Source organism: Anticarsia gemmatalis, chromosome 21, assembly GCF_050436995.1.
Source record: "Anticarsia gemmatalis isolate Benzon Research Colony breed Stoneville strain chromosome 21, ilAntGemm2 primary, whole genome shotgun sequence".
NCBI classification, from domain to species: Eukaryota; Metazoa; Arthropoda; class Insecta; order Lepidoptera; family Erebidae; genus Anticarsia; species Anticarsia gemmatalis.
The window spans coordinates 9093897-9112151 of NC_134765.1; the positions used below are offsets into that span (position 1 = coordinate 9093897).

An 18255-nucleotide genomic window follows, 5' to 3' on the forward strand; every position below is an offset into this window, starting at 1 on the left:
CTTACGACATGCAGACGTGATACAAGATCTACTGAAAGAAAAGATAACTGGTATATTATTATTTTATTTATTTTATTTTATATTTCAATGTCTATAGTAAAGGTACTGAATATCACTCCCTGCGGGGGTCTCTGGTTCAAATCCCGAGTTGAGCTAAAAAGTAGATCCGGATAAAACATTACTTAGTTGCCGGGAACGTTGAGAAATCTCTGTGCTTCAAAAAAGACGCAATGCCGTCGATCCTGCACCTGATGCATATTGCGTATACACTTGGCCACTATAAAAGATTGTGGACGTATAGTGCTGATTACAGCTTGTTTCAATTAAATTGACCATGGTGACCGAATATCGGCCAGGAAGAAAATACCTGTAGAGTGTAGCTGGGTCTACAGCAAGTTTAAATAAAACTGACCGTTATGGTCGAGATTTGTTCTAGAAGGTACCACTTATAGCGCCATCCTTTTCTAAAAGCCGAACTTGATTGCTTCAGAGTACGGCCCCGTCCAGCAAATAGTAGGTCGACAGTCCATCGGCCGTTGCATTAACATACAAGATTCAATCTCATTGATGGAACAGGTGAAGATAAGTACAGAAGTGGTACGAGGAAACATAAGTTATATACAAGTACTCGTCGTTAATAACTATGTAAGTTGGGAGATCTAGTGATTGTATAGAAAATTGAATGGCGATGAAGTAAAAAAAATATTTATGTTAAAATTTGTAGGTAACGGTGACATAGAGATTAATGTGATCATGGTTTGCTTGCCACTGCGTACGGGGTCTTGAGTACGATTACCGGAAGCAAATATTTTTACGATCGATTTGTTTCCGGTATGGTTGTAATTTAAATGCGTTGTTTGTATATTACTACACAAGACTAGTTCACAGTGGAAAAGCCATTAATGAGTGACTGCTTTTGTTTAGAATCAAAAATTTGCATGCTTTTCCCAAAAAAATATCTATAAAAGAGCTATTGTTAAAATGAGTAAATAGTATGTAAGTGAATTTTCACAAAGCTAACAACCCTAATGATGTGAAAAAAAAATAAGAAAGTAATGGTTCTAGTAGAGAGCTCGAAATTGTTTTATTTACCCATCCCACTGCTGGGCTAGTCTCCTCCCAAACGAGGGATAAGTTAGGCCTTGAATCCACCACGCTGACGAAGTGCGGGTTGGGGACTTGATTTATAGAGCTCGAAATTTCTGCACTCAAATTCACAGCATCAATTATTCTACATGCAAACATAATGTCCTAATTTAAATATAAGATAATGTGCTAAAGCTATCAGCTGCTAAGTTTCCGATATGACACTCATATCAATCGGATAATGTTATCTAGAACTAAACTGCGCATGTTCATCGACAAATATGGCTTATGATACATTGCGAGTTCAATACCCGTGTCAATTGATTGGGGATTTTAAGTTGTGAAATAATAGTGACAGGCACTTTTAGAAGGAAAAACTTGCGAATTTGGTAATGCTAGAAGTGGATAGATAAATAAAAACGTGATGTTTCTAGCAAAAGTTAAGTTGCTAATTTTTGCAATGATAAACGTTTGACTTTTTGAAAATATTTTATTTATTTTGAAAGGATTTTCTACCGGTGTCTTTTACAAACAACTATTCGGATCACAGAAATATTATTAATCGAAATCCTAGGATGCTACTACACACAGGATATGCCGTTAAATTTTACCATAAATACATAATAAAATGACGCTTTTTTAGAGGACGCCACTAGATACGATTTTGCAAAACACCACCGATATGATTTGTGTATGTCTTTCTATGGCGATTCCATTTATATTGCTAAACTAGGCTTAAAAATGCGGGCAAATATTGGAATCTGCTGCAACACTCATTTTATTACAAATCAAAACCTATCATCTACAAAATATGACCTCAAATTCCTTCATTCCCAACTCAGTTGGAACATTAGCGTGTTTTCTACTAGTCTATTTACAAAGGAGGGTTATCTAACCAGATGAACGAGGCAACCTTTGCTCAAGTGTCCAGAGTTAGCTCCCAATAACGCGGCTGTTTGCTGAAGCCCACACACAATGCTTCCGCAACCGAAATAGTTGCTCTAGTCCTTGCATTGAAACCGATAGATTTTATTGTGTTATGATATTACTGCCAAATGTGATATTACTGAGAAGTTATTTTACAGATACTATAGTCAGTGTTACCACTGACTAATCTGATTGAGATGTCATTTGATAGACATTGAAATAAAAATAATAAATTTAACCCATTAATGTCCCACTGCTGGGTCTCCTCCCGTAATGGGCAATTACATGATAGACATTATAGTTTTTGTTGATCGAATTGTGTACTAATTATTATTGACAATTTCTCAAGTAATAAGAACCGGTTGTTTACTTGCCTGAGTCGTTTTCTATTCCCATTTAGTTTAGTGCCATGTTTACAGGTGCACTCAACTTCTAAAACAATACGTTAAACCGACTAAATTTCTAAACAATTGCTTTAATATTTTCAAATGATGCAACTCTCAGGTATATTAATATACTTCAACGTCTACCGTTTTATCAAAGTACCCTACAAAAAGAAATACGCCCTGTATTCACTTGTTCAAAAAGGCTTGTAAATACCTTATAATTGTTTTCAACACACCTAAGAAGATTTCACAAAGTCCACAATCTAAACACGTCACAAACCACTGACATTAACAGGCAATTACAATAAATTCCACTTAACTTATTGAACAAAACTATAAATATAAGCTTTCTCTTATTCAATACAATCTGGTCTCAATTTGTCAACCTGTTCCTTGCTTGTAATTGAATGGCGAGAAATTCTACAATAGATTGAGATTGCAACCGGAGCGTGTTCATTCAATGTTTGTTAGTTTGTATGTTTGTTGCATTCATGCTTTAGTTACAAACATACAAATAGCGCGAGCGAGTCGAGGCGTTTTTAAAGCGTAAGTCGTGCGGTTTACTGACTTCACACAAAACGCGAGTGCGTATCAGAGGCTTTACTACGTATAGAACGAAAACGATTATTCGTTAAAATTTAGTTTGTTTCTTCTCACAATTCTATCCGTTTTAATATGACGGTCGAGTTATGTTACAAGAATATAAGGCATACTTATCCGATACTGCCTCTAAAATATACATCAACAAACACCGTAATTTGTCAAAATTTATTTTTCAAGAACCATAATAATCCTTAGGAACGGTATGCGGACGTCCTCATGCCATCTGCAGCGGTCACTACAAATACACAGTCCTGATGAAACCGCACTCTTTAAACAACAAAAAAAGAAACTTAAAACACAAAGAAATGCCTATCAAATTACTATTCAATATTACTTTATCTATACTATCTATACTAATATAATAAAGCTGAAGAGTTTGTTTGTTTATTTGTTTGTTTGTTTGAACGCGCTAATCTCAAGAACTACTGGTCCGATTTGAAAAATTCTTTCAGTGTTAGGTAGTCCATTTATCGAGGAAGGCTATAGGCTATATACCATCACGCTACGACCAATAGGAGCAGAGAAGCAATAAAAAATGTTACAAAAACGGGGAAAATTTTGACCCATTCTCTCTTATGTGACGCAGGCGAAGTTGCGCGGGTCAGCTAGTAATAAATAATTGTGTTAAAACTGTATCACTGTACATAAACAATCTTTTCTTTTTTTTTCAAAAGACAACTCCCGCACTAAGAATTGCTCTTGTGTCGCACGTTTTAGTTTTTAAGGTAGCAACCCGCGTGACTCCCGCACCTCGCCCGCACTCGCAACGCAACTGCGTTTAGTGTGATTGCACTTTAATATTCTTAACTAGATAGTATTGTTTGATCTTCCTCTACCCGTAATAGGAGAGTATTGTTTCGTATTTTGGAAATACAAGATTCCTGTTGGTTTTGTGACCGATTCTTTAGACACAGCCTCTAGAACATGATGTTACAAAGGTGTTCCACCTACTACGATTGCAAGAATCCGAACCCAATGGAGTTTATTACAATTGTTTGTCCCATCTAATTTTGTTTAGGAATGCAATATCAGAAAATCGAGATATCTCTTGCAGAGGTTTTGTGAATTAACCCAAATATTATGCACGAAATCTTTGAATTCAATAATTTTGCTTGTCGTAAGTAACTAACAGTTACGTCATTTAAGTAGTTAATTGATATATAAAGTACTTCAGATAGTAAAAGTGATCCTGAACTTGAACTGAGTGGTTCTGAATACGTTTAAAGTGTCATCAATGACTAAGATACTTAACTCACCCTTATATACTTATTAGTTGTAAACCTTATCGGTAACGTCAGTTATGTCGTATCTATACTAATATTATAAAGCTGAAGAGTTTGTTTGTTTGTTTGTTTGAACGCGCTAATCTCAGAAACTACTGGTCCGATTTGAAAAATTCTTTCAGTGTTGGATAGTCCATTTATCGAGGAAGGCTTTAGGCTATATATCATCACGCTACGACCAATAGGAGCAGAGTACCAGTGAAAAATGTTACAAAAACGGGGAAAATTTATGTGACGCAAGCGAAGTTGCGCGGGTCAGCTAGTATTCGTATAAGAAGACTTAGATCATATTTGTGCAACAGCTGACACATCAAAATAAAGTTTGTTTCAGAGCTGAACCCATACTGAATGTATAATATTAGGTCGGGGGAGAAGTCTTTTCGCATTATATGTGTATATGTATGAACTTTTTCGAATTAATTCTCTACAATTAAGGTCAATTTGGGTAGCTTTGAATTATTTGGGTAACATTGAACGTGGGAATTAGAACTAGTTTCGATTATTTTTTCATATGAAACCAACACAACTGATAAAAGTTTGCAAAACTAAAGTAAACCATTATCAATTGTGTTACAGGTTGACTATCTAACAGGTTAACTATCATTACACATTATTTTCCTTTACATACATTCATACATTAAAAATACAACATTCCGTTAAACAAAATATAGCTGGCTCTTTCTTGCAATTGAACTATCGGCGCCGGATTTAAAAGCCACTTCATGTTCTGAAAGAGGTGGAAAATACCAGTCTGTAAGTTCCATAACGAATGTCAGTAAAGAATAATTTACCGCATCACGGTATAATTAGTATAAATTAAAACGAAACTACAGAAAATCGTGACCACTTTCGTTCAAAATCAATTGTTACGAACAAATAATTACGTTACGCGTTAATTTTTATGGTCAATGGCCATTTGAATTACTAGAAAATAGAGAACAATGAAATATACCACTCTATGGTTTAAAAGAATGACAGACGTGCCTCCGGCTCTATTCCCGTGTCGAGAAAATGGCTAATAAGTAGCAATTCAAATATTTCTTAAAGATTTGGTTAGTAACTGCCTAAGCCAATTCGAAAAAGGCATGATCCTATGTTTGTATGTATGTATGTTTTTAACAGTATCCTCGAGTTTGATTACGCTTACGTTTTGATTATTTGGTTAAACAGACCCTCTATGACATAGAACCGATATAATCAATCGTGAAAAATGCATTTTAATACTAAACTGTCCACATACCTCAGTTGTCAAAAGTTTTATTCTCACACATCGTTAGATATCCCTATGTTAAAATGACTAAGATATAAGATAATTTCCACTCGTAAACGCTGGCTTATCGTTTTCCAATCTAGATAGATGTCTAGATATGTTATCTACAACATGACTCAGTATTAACTATGACACTCTCATTAATTACTTCTAAGAAATATAAGACTTACATACCTACGTACATAAAATCATCCCTTTTTCCATAGACGTAAATGGCTATATTTGGCAACGGCGGTCAGTTTCATTGAAACCAGCCAAATGTGCAGGATTTTGTGCACAATACATTCTCTATTCCCTTAATCTCATAGCCGGTGGGATGGCTAATACGACCAGTAAGACACGGAGATCTGCGATCTCAACTTCCTGACTCCGGACAATCTCTCAGTATATGTTATTGATACTCTTTCGTGAAAAATCTACTGGACGGATTTTAGAGAAATTTGGTTCACCGATAGCTTAAAGTCTAGATTAACACAGACTTTTAACATCGGGATATCTTTTCATACGGGTGCTAGTATACATCTTTTTTTGGGAGGTATAATACCAAAGAACTGTGACTACTAGCTTAGCTTCTAGCTTTCAATAACACTGTCATGTCTGTCCATTCATCATAGATTAAAACGAAAACATATGACTCATAGTTTCAATTTTTTCTAAGTAGTAGTGTTTGTTTGTTCTAGATTTGAGTCGGACACCAATCTGTCACGAGCCTACGTGAGAGGAATCACGAATCATTTGCAAGTCGATTCTTAAGTCGTTCGTGTATTAAAAATTGTGTTGAAATGTAATAAATGTGTGTCGATAATAGTACACAATACGTACTTTTACTAATTACTCACAACTTTTTAGTATATTTTTTACTAATTGACGTCAGTACATTGTTTGGAACTAAGGTCGTTTACCTGCTAATACACTTAATTTTTTTTCATAAAATTTATTTGGGTTCCGTACCAAAAAAGGTAAAATGAACCCTGTTCCTAAATTATGAGTAAAATTGTTTCGGAAAATACTACAACATGCGCCACAATCAGGGCAAAAATATAAATAATTGTAAAATCAACAAACCTACTTATAACTTATTTTTATAATCCTTAGTATTGAATATCTATAAATGATGAGCTTAATCTAAGCCCCATAACACCACTTGTCAATCTTTTAGTTTATAATAAATCCATCTGTTTAACTCACTCAAAACCTCTCTAATCTTAAACCACCTGTATCCACAACTAACATGTTAAGATAACAACTGATACATAAGATACATACGATTACAATAAGCTTTCTATACATCTGAATTTTAAATTTGTAGGGATCCCTAAAGCTTACTGAAGAACCAAAAGCGTATAGATCAAGCTTTTTTATTTGCTGTTCAACTACTGTCCCACTGCTGGGCAGAAGCGTAAATATTTTAAAATAACAATAACTTGAAGGTATACAAAGTCCCCAACCCGCAATTGGACAGCGTGGTAGACTCAAGGCCTAACCCCTCCCTCATTACGGGAGAAGACCCTTGCCCAGCAGTGAGACATTCATGTACTGAAGAACCTAATGCTTACCGGCTGAGCAAAGGAATAAACATTTTAAAATAAAAATAACTATGTTAAAATGTTATAAAAAACAAAGGCTCTCTTTCCAACTGTATCTATCATCTGCTTGATATGTCTTATTCTTATCAAAGACATCTAGGTCGCTTAACTTATTCTTGGGTCTTACAATGTTTAAAAATATGTGGAATGTGTCGTACACTTTACATTTTTTTAAACCTTTTAAATATTGTAAGTGAATGTGTATAGGTGACAGGCTATGTTATACGTCACGGTACTTGTATCACTATGTATCATAATAGTAATACTCTATTTAAGTACTCTGATTAAAACCGTGAATGATGTAGTGGGCACAACGCCCATTTCTGTAAATTCAAATTAGTCTATGCTTTACACGGAAGTGAACATTTCAGTCGTTGTACTGGAAAACAATTATTATTTATTCACTTATTTATTTGGGTTAAAATGATTATGATACTATTGTCAGAGCAATAAACGATCAATTTTAATCCCCCAATAGTGCATTACTCATGACATTTTCAATAATAATCTGTAGGTCAACCAAGTTTATTTAATCCAAAGTTTCGTTTGCTATTTCATTGTCCATATACTGAAAGAATTTTTGGATTTGCAGAATTGAATAACAAATATTTAAACTTTTTTGACAAGACTCCAAATTGATGTAATCATGGACCAAAATTTCGTACAGAAATTCGTTAAACTATAGTTACTTACTGCTGCAATCTTAAAAATATATACAAGCATTTTCTACACATACTAAAATAGCATCACAAAATCTCTACAGTTCAACCAGCTATACAAATTCCTTTCCCCTATCTCGCGATACTTTCACATGTAACTACGGAACCTATAAAGATCTTCCATACACGTACTGGCATTCCGATTCCTTATCTGCTAGATAGTGGAGCAGTGCCATCTATCTTTATAGCCTTGTAATCTTATATCGGCATTATAATTGTCCGGATTAACCTTATTTGATATTGCATCATTGATTTTTGAATAAGTTTGCTAATAAATAAATATATTATGTACAAACTAGATGTATTAAAAAATCGCTATTGCTAAAACTATCGCTTTTACCTATACAACTAGTTCAAATCCTTCCGATCGACACGAGTCATCTCCCAAAATGAGTGGAATTCCACTTTGGGTAAGTGAATTGAAAAGTGTAATTTAGTATGCAAAAAATTAACCTAACATTTTATTATTTTAGTAAAGTTTTTAATCTAAATATTTCGGGCTAATTATCATTTCATAGGGCAATGAAATATACATAACTATATTATTTTCGTCGAAAAAATCGAGAAAAATCCTAAAATAGAGTTTTTTTACCCACTACATTGATGGGTCATCGACCTTAGTTCGATGTAATGCTTCGACATAACCCAGTAGTAATTATTTTCTACTAGACAGAGCTATAACGCAAATTTAAAAATAATACAATTTTTTATTATTTTTCGGATGAAACCGCGCCAGTCTTCTATTTTCTATAATGCAGTTAAACATCGCATTAACTAAAAAACCTGTTGCCATAAACAATATGTGATAAAAAAGTAGCAGCTTAATGCTATTTGCTAAACGATATATTATATAACATTATACAAATGACCTTGACACGCATATGAATGACAATTTGAAGCCATAACGATGCAAAATCGGTTTTATATCGATATTATTCGATATTCGACACCTAGTTATCGATACCTATCAAATGTTTGTTATATGTTGATGGGTGGTCTTATGTGAATTTAGAATTATTGAAGATGTTATAGTGAAATATACGTGTCTTAATTATTTCACATAATTAAATGGTTACAAACCATACATTTTTATGCATAAGTTCCTAGTTTTGTAAAAAGAAGAGTAATTTTTTTATTAAAAATTAGTATTTTATGTTCCTTTATGTGTCCCACTGCTGGGCCAAGAGCTCCTTTCTTTCCTTCTAAATCTGTCTGTCCTGTGCCAAATCCCACTATGAAATCTCATTGAGTTACAATTACTATGAGATCAGTTCACAACGATTCCCAAGATATACCAATTTGGAAATATATTATTCGATTTTATAAAAATTCTTCATTTACGAAATACCTAGTTAATTGTAACCAGTAAATATCTTCATATTAGATATTTATTTTCAAAATTGCATTTTTTTACCCATCTTCACTCCAAATTAACGACATGTCAGTGCAAATTCTCAGGGTCTACGTATATATATGATATAAACTCTATACTATCGGCGTGACAGTTGACAATGACAGCACAGATAACGTTATTACTTTGCTGAATAATTATAGCGCCCTTCACGCAACGTGCTATTGACATGTGACGCTATTTTTAATAAGCAAGTGTGAATAGCAGATGCTTTTTTTTGTTATAGGGTGAATTTAATATTGTGTGTCGTTTGTAAAATTGTATTTTAATGAAGTTTATGTTAGATTTTATTTTGTAGTAGCTAAGGATGTTGGAAAGTGTTTAATGTATGTTAGATATTCTGTAAAATTACTACTCATATTAAACCAGCCGTTCACTAAATACTATCGACTATCATCGATAAAATAGGTCCGTAACTAAGATTATTTTTCAAAGTCCTGTACATGTAAAAAGTAGTTGTCAATGCGAAAGTATAACAGATCATATAAACAAATAGGTATTTTAAACTTTCTGAAGCATCTACATTATATTAACTTACAAATAACAACAATAACAGAGCAATGCATTTCATCTAAGAAATCATAAAAAACCAAACCTAACATTTTCTTCCACACCCCACCTGAATAGATAACACGAGTTCATTGACCCCGTGACGTGTGTTCCAGAAATAAAACCAAGGAAACTAAACTTGGGTAATTAGAAGTTGACACTATTTTGAGTTGAGTTTTTAGCGAACTTTTGGCAGCTGTATGAGACTATTTTAGTTGCAGCTTTGATCTATCGACATGTCTCGTCTAGAGGAAATGGTTGAAATATGTCTATATTGACGAATGTTACTGACTGTGGTGGGCCAGTGTTTACCACGAGGTCCTGAATTTGGTGTTCAGTTTAGATAGTTTACGGGTTTGAGCACTTAGTTCAGTATCAGTACCGTGAAAATTAAGACTGTAAGTGGTTGACTTTGACCAAATGCTGACTTTCTACTTTTTCATAAATTAAACTCTCGCGTCGCAAGTTATATGTTTTATAGACTACGATAATTAACGCGAAGAATATGTGTCTGACAGCCTGCGACCACGGCGAGTGCAACCTGGCACCCGAAACACGCATTTTAAGGTAAAATGCGTGTTCGCGTTAATTCCCATATTCTATTATACATTTCTACTTTCTCTATAAAAATCGTTTTGGAATTATTAGGCTTTCCCTGTAAATTTGTCCATGTGTAAAGTTAATATCTAAAAAGAAGTATCACATTTGTGTTATCATAGGCTATGAACTGTCTTCTGTCCACATGATATTCATATCTTAAGATTTTGTGTACCAGTGTTACAATCAAATACCCATTCTAACACTATTTAACAAAATATTAACCTTTATAATAGTAGTAGTATGTGTGATACAATTCTAAGTGCATTTTCCTTTGAAGAATTCACGGTAATGGATTTCTAAGAATCTGTATCAATCTGCAATACCACACTGTTTGAAAGCATAAATAATGTATTTACATATACTATAAATTACATCTTGAAATATTTGATAGACATCTTGCACTTTGTAATAGACGTAAAGAAAGAAAAAGATAACAACAGGTTTTTAAAAAACTAGAATTTTATTTTGTCATTATACGTTTCGTATCAAGGAATCGCCAGTAATAAACTTATACTATAACCGTTTAATTCCAAAAACTAATGAAAGCGAAATGCTTTACTGTCTACTTATAAACTTTAAAATACCACTTTTTTAGCTTATGAGATCGATTTTTACTAGTTGTTTTTATAATTGTGTAACCAATTAATCTAGTGGGTTGGTCATCGGACATTTATTTGGTCTGAGTAATACCATTTTACATCTAGGTACTCTTCTTAAATTAAGCAGTGTTTAGATACGACATAGATTTATTAAAAAAAATACACAAGCAAAGCCGCGTAAACTAGTCACACTATAAACCCATACTAGCTACTAAAACCTTGCAAACGGTCACATTGCCGTTTGCGATAAATTTAACGACCAACCTACGTTTTGGTCCAACAATTTTATTTTACTTAACTACTTCTGTCACCAGAAATAACTTCTACAATACACGTGTACAAATGACACGTGTAATACTAAATCTGGGCCGTAAATATCTATTTTTATTGTTACATAATTTAATAGTTGTACTGAACTTCCAAGCAGAAATAGAAATGTGAATAAAAGTCGTAATATTCTGTAATAAAATCGCGGACAGATTTGAGAAAACTGCTTTATTTGCATACAAATATATTACAATAGATGCTATCATTTGTAACACAAAAATTTATGTTAAAATAGTCGAACTAAAACAAGAAAAAATAACTATAAATCTATATCGACTTTCTGCAGGTGACTCTAAATAAATAACTAGCGAAATACATGACCCGTAATCCATTTAAATCAACCAAAAAAATTACAACAAACCATTAGTCTTAAATATTCTCAAAAACAGGTTACGAATTAAAATAGCCAACGAACGTTAGTTGGAAAACCAGTAGCGGTAGTGACAACGGACAATGCATAACTTCGGTCTGGTACAGAATTAGCATCGATATTTTGCTCTAGCGCACCTAACATCGGAACTATTCGGAACTATTCGGCACAGATCACGCGTTCGCCCTCCTCGGTTCATTGAGAAAACGTTATGTTACGTAATTCACGGCTGTAGTAAACTGCTTATTCTCTTAAAGTTAAATAATATTTGGTTGTAAATTATTTCTTCGTTTCATGGTCTCCAACTAAAACCAATTCTATTATGGTCTTCAACATTGAGTCCACTCAATAATAACTATAATTTTGAGAGAAGACCCAAGTCCAGCAGTGAAAACGATAATGTTCTTCCGAATCGTATCGTTCCTTATTAAGTCGAACTAATTTTTTTATAATTATTGATACAAAAGCGATGTTTTATTTCACTAGAGTTCACGTGGGCGTTAAATGTTCAACACTAGCGAAATTGCTCATAGAAACTGAAAGTGGAACGTAACATACGAGTATTGCAATTTATTTACAAGACAATTTGAATTGAAAAACCGGCCGTTGATTTTTCACTTAATTAATTATATTTTATAGAGGAACTTGTGGTAAATAATAGACGTTAAATTGTGCGTCATACATTTACAAAGATCTTTGACAGTCGTTACCAGCTTGAAAGTCTGACAACCAATCTTACCGAAAGGTATCGTGTACCCAATAACTGGGTTGTGAAGGTTAGATAGGCGGTCGCTCCATGTAAATACTGGTAGGTATTCAGTTGCATCCAGTGAGACTGGAAGCCGACTCCAAAATAACGGAAAGAAAGGCTAGGCTCATAATAGATTGAAGACATTTTTTTATAAAAGTGAATAAAATTATAAAAAAAATCGCACCAGTCGTAAGTGCGTAACAGCTCTTAGGCACGTTGTTATCTCTTTAAAGCAGCTGTTACACATACCTTAAGATTCAGTAAACACTTAAGACAGGTAGCATCTATCATTTTCATAAGATAACCCCTTTCTCACAATTTAAGAGACTGATATAGTTATCTTAAAAAAATGCCTGCATAATCTATGTTAATGCTGTAGTTTATTTGTATCATCATATCTCGGGAACCAGTAAACCGATTTTGATGAAACTTGTATAGTTGAACAGGGCATTTAAAGAACATAGCATTGTGAACAATGAAGTAATGATCATGAAGAAAATGGCGTATTGACAACCATATTTTTTAGGATGTTAAACATGATTGTACTATCTCATTACTTGTGTTATATGGGTTGTCTATTTTAAAAAGTCAATACTCATGTAACTGTACTGATAAGTATTTTTGTTTTGATTGAGTGATTTTCAAACAAAATGTGTTTAAATTCCATAAAAACATAGACAACTGCTCTTTTGACTTTGTTAATTTAATTATTTCATGTGATATGATTTAATTGGTTCAGATTTTATTTTTCATATTTACGACTTATTATTTTAATTTTAAATATCGACATCATAAAGCTTACTATGATAAAGCGTATAAAAGTAAAATAGTAAATATATACTTAAATATAATTATGTACTACAATTTGTATAAGTTACTAAAACAATCATGGCTTATAAAGATTTGTATAAAGTCTAGAAGTAGACCACATTACTACCTAAATAGTTTAAATACCTATTAAACTTACCGGATAAAGGCCCTATTATGAATGCTAAACAATACACACAGTTAGTGTCAGAACTAGTTAGATAAGACCTAGATTTTTTGTCTAGATTTTTACGAGTTCGTAGACCTGAGTGACACATTCTTTGCTGTTTCATTGTGGATAATAATAATATTATATTACTTATCTTGGTATCACACTTTATTTATTAGTTCTAAAGGTTCAGGAATCCATGATTAATAATAGTGTGAATAAAAGGCTATAGTGGGTTTGACTCCTGCAAATATCTTTCTCATCCAAAAATAGTAAATAGTTGAAAAGTTACCAAAATCTAAATAGAGAAAGAGCAAGAATTCCTATCAAAAATGGGGTATTTTCAAAACCAAAATAAGGAATATAATATCACGCCTTTTTCTACAGGGGCAGGCAGAGACCAGAGAAAATAAATACATATAATAATAATATTTGAGGGGTAACTTCTATAAACATACATTGACTACTGACATAGTCAGTTTATTACATCTATTTGTCCAGAACCCGGGCAAAAACGGGAGCTAATAGTAATAAACAACTTGTTGTAATCCACGTCCCTATGGAAAAACTTCGTAAATTATATTCGTAGCCGCTGTATAACAATTGAGGGGAGAAATTCATTTGTATTCTGAAATGAAGTTATTTCTTATGACATACTTTCAGATTCTTTTACAAAAGATACTCTATTGTTCAAGCTACTGGATTATAATGAAAAAGTAAGTAAAAAAGTTTTGCTCTGAAATTGGTCAATAATGTAAAGAATTTGGCCGAGAATTGGCCAAATAGTGTGAATGAGTATTTGGGACAAAAATTGTTACGTGTTCAATAGTTTTATATGGAACTAAACATAGACTTTGGTTACCTTATCACGCAAAACCACTAAGTTGATTAGTGAAATTTGACAAAAAAGATATAATTAATAGCCTGACTTAACTCACATAGGATTCTTAACCCCGGAAAATCTTTCCACACGGACTTATTGGCGAACAAACGCTAGTTTGAGCCGCCAGCTGCTATAACTGCGTACCACAAACTTCCCAAGCCTAAAATATTTCGATAGGTATTTTATTTATAATCCATATGTTTACATTAATACCGAGATTCGTGAGAATTTGAACGGCCATGATCTTAGCGGTTTCCACGTTTGCCCATCAAACAATACCGGCTGAACAAATAAACTGTGATATAAAAAATTACTTACATCATTTTGTGCCTACGCCTAGATACTGACGTCTGAAATGTCTATAACTGCGGTATCTAACGGCCAATCCCAAATTCATATATCATTTTTATTAATAATATTACTTTTGTTATATACGAAAGAACACAAATAAACTATTTCTTGAGGTATATATGGGATTCGTTACAGAACTGATCAGATCAGACATAGGCAATAGACCAATCTAATAAGAAGTCAGTAAGTATAGTGCATGGAATACGTGTTATAGTTTATAATGTAATTTCACATCCAGTATAAGTAATTTCATTCATTTATTTCATTAATTCTAAAAAGTGACAACTCCCGCAGTAAGAATTGCTCTTCAACTTCCAAGCAGAAATACGGACACAAAGTACAACCAGACCCGAAACAATTATTATTTTGTGGATCGCACAAATAATTGTTCCATGTGGAAATCGAACCCATGACCTCCCGACACAATGGTTGCGGCGTGGCGACCTAAACCACTGCAGGCAGTCAATGTAAATATGAGTTGCTAAAATCCTATTTACAATTAGTATCAACGTTCTTGTATTGTACATAGAAACAATATTACTGCTTACGCAACATTTACTAAGAACAATGACTAATCATTAATCTATTAATACGGAAGATTTTTTTAGCAATGCCCCATAGAGATAACTTTATTGCCTTGTAGTTTAAACCGTAGTTTATTCGACGGTTATCACGTGATAACCAGGGCTTTTTTTATGAAGAATTCTTCGGTAGCAACTAAATCTATTAGGTCGCATCTTTACCAGAGATTTATAACTGTGACTTATCTTGTTAGTGAATTAACACTCCAATATGATTAGCCGTGCTAATCGTTGCTATGTTTTCAAGCAAGCTTCTTGGAGGGGTTTCCTCACACTACTTTGTTACCTAGCACATTTTATGTGTAAATTTCTTGATAATACATTAAACGTGGTCCTTATTGCCCTATCCACGGTGCACGCTGCCTACCTGACTACGGCCAGAGTTACCAGCAACGCAACGTCAGGCTTTCCAGGGCACAACGGTTTTTCCTTGGTAGTTAATTCCAAGATGATATTAACAAACAACACAAAACATGCAACACAAAAGTCTGAAAGTTACATTAGTTAAATATATTTAGAGCACACACAAATAATATATTTGAACAATCAACTGATTTGGAAAAAACCTCACCAACACCAAAATAATTTCATCAATTCTTTAGAACTTGTCATTTTCAACAATATTAATTGAACTTTATGATCTTATTTGGGTCGTCACCGTCTACTCAAGCCTCCATTCCCGCCAATTGTAGACAAATGTATTATTCAATATATTTATGACTTTTTACGATACCCACTTAAATACAATTGGTGTCATGTGTTTGTAACCATATGTCTAGTTGAAATCGGCTTGAGAACATGTCTGATAGAAACTAGTAACGTTTGTGATGACAAATTTTGTTATTATTAATTATATACAGCAGTCTCGTTGATAGATTTAAGGTAGAGTTGAAAAAGTTATAGGTATTTGATTTTCAGAAAATACTTACGTATTTATGAAAACTGGGAAAGGTATTAAGAATGTAACAGGAATAAGGTTACGATAAAAATGTTTTTATTTTTGTATTTAAACCTATTTTTAGTTCGACTGTGACCTTATACTTCCTCTTTATACAAAACATTACATTTGTAGCCGTTCTCCTATTTCAAATGCAATTTGTAAAACAGACAGACAGTCTAGCGGCCTAATAAAATATTCTATGCATTCAAATCCGATATTCTTGAGATATGCAGTAGCGTAACATCATTTTCAACTTTGAAAATGTCAAATGAAAATAAATCGCGGTAAAGGTCAAAGAAATCACATTTTCGACGTTCATTTTGAATACTGAAAAGACCGCTCATGAATATTTTAAAACGAAATTAGTTAGGCAGAATAATTTAACACTACATTCAAAATATTTAAAACGTTTTACAAAATATGCACATACTGGCTGTTGAAAGAAAAAATAATAAACTTGATTTTGACAGTGACATTCTTAATTTGAAAGACGACGAAACATTTTGATTCGGAATTCAAATAGTTGAGAATACAAGATGGCTACTCATTAATAAGTCGGTTCATTCACAATAAATTAAAATTATTAACTGCAACTGCCGAAGTTCGAATGCCACAAGCGGCTGGCAATTTATAGCATTCTTTAGAATAGATAAATAAGATTGTAAATGTCTAAAAAACGCATTATTTAGATATAAGTATAAATCTCTTGTGGAACTAACGATGTGTGCACAACTGCTTAACACGTTAACTGCCAAGATAAAAAAATACAAAATTTTATGACGTCATTTTTTTATTTTTCTGAAATGTAACATATTGACATAAATTACGATAATTGATCATGTCGTATTAATTTCCATGATTATTTATGTAAGATTTAGGTAAAAATAAATTTGTCAGGCATATGTGACTGACAAAGCCCAAACGGTATAAAATATACCTATTGCGCCATGTCAGGCATTTTGTCAGGCATTGTCATGAAACAAGTAATAATATTGCGGCCGCGCGTATTTTGCATTTGCGCGGGAAAACTTTTCGTTCACTGCGGGCTGCGATCGGTTGACTGTAAGTACCTAAATAGTTCGCTCCTTGCACGTTGCAACCTGTCGGGGGTCTCTAGCATGCAGTAAATGCATTTTCGTTGCTAAATAGTTGTCGAAGTAGGCGCGTAAATTTATTGCTCTCAGATAAAGTTATTTATGTGACGATTACTATTACTAATAATGTCGATTATTGATAATATGGATGATTTTGAACTATCGTTACTTGATCTACAAGTTATTGACGAACTGGAAAAGCAAAATTTGACTCAAAGTAAAAAAAAAATAAAAAAAAATCAAATGTAAAAAAATCTCGTAAATATTGCTCGAGGTGTTATAAGATTAATGTAGAAACAGTGGATAGAAATCATGCGAGAAGGAAAACGAAGCAAGTAAATACCTATTGTCCAAATTGTCCCAATGAACCACATTATTGTCTAAAATGTTTCAATGAAGAACATAAAAAAATTTAAAATTTTGTTTTTCTTCTAATACTATTTATTTTATTTTATTTCTAATTCTCTCAGCGGTAACGCCGATAATAATGTTATTATTTCGCCAAATAAAAAGCATTTGCAAAATTTCATAGTGTCGTATTTTATTTTTCCTATTTAATTTTCGTTCCAATCATGAAAATGGTGGGCCAAGCTGCACATAGTTTCTCTGGGGCCTTGTCAGTCAATTACCGTAAAGAAAAATGCGATAAACGTGCCAGACGGCTCCTTGGGTTGATTTGAAATATATGCATCTGCGTCAGTCCCCCGTGTCTGACATGGCCCTAACAGATACTAGGTGCGTCAGGTACCGGTGCCTGACGTGGCAGTTAACGTGTTAATGTAACATGACCTGCAATAAAATGTTTTAGTTAGTATATTATTATTGGTTTATATTATAATGTTATTCAAATGCACAAATAAATAATGTCGTTGCGTAGAAAAGCTTTTAGTGTATTATTTATTTTACGTCTTCACCCGCCATTTATATCGCTATAAATATTTTTCTGTCAAATTACATGTATCG

At 33.2% G+C, this 18255-nt stretch overlaps 1 protein-coding gene across 3 annotated transcripts in view; it reads right to left on the reverse strand.

The window, feature by feature from the left end:
* bnl (fibroblast growth factor branchless) overlaps positions 1–18255 on the reverse strand; it is a 239004-nt gene that overhangs the window by 181686 nt on the left and 39063 nt on the right. The gene's annotated exons all lie outside the window — the stretch shown is intronic.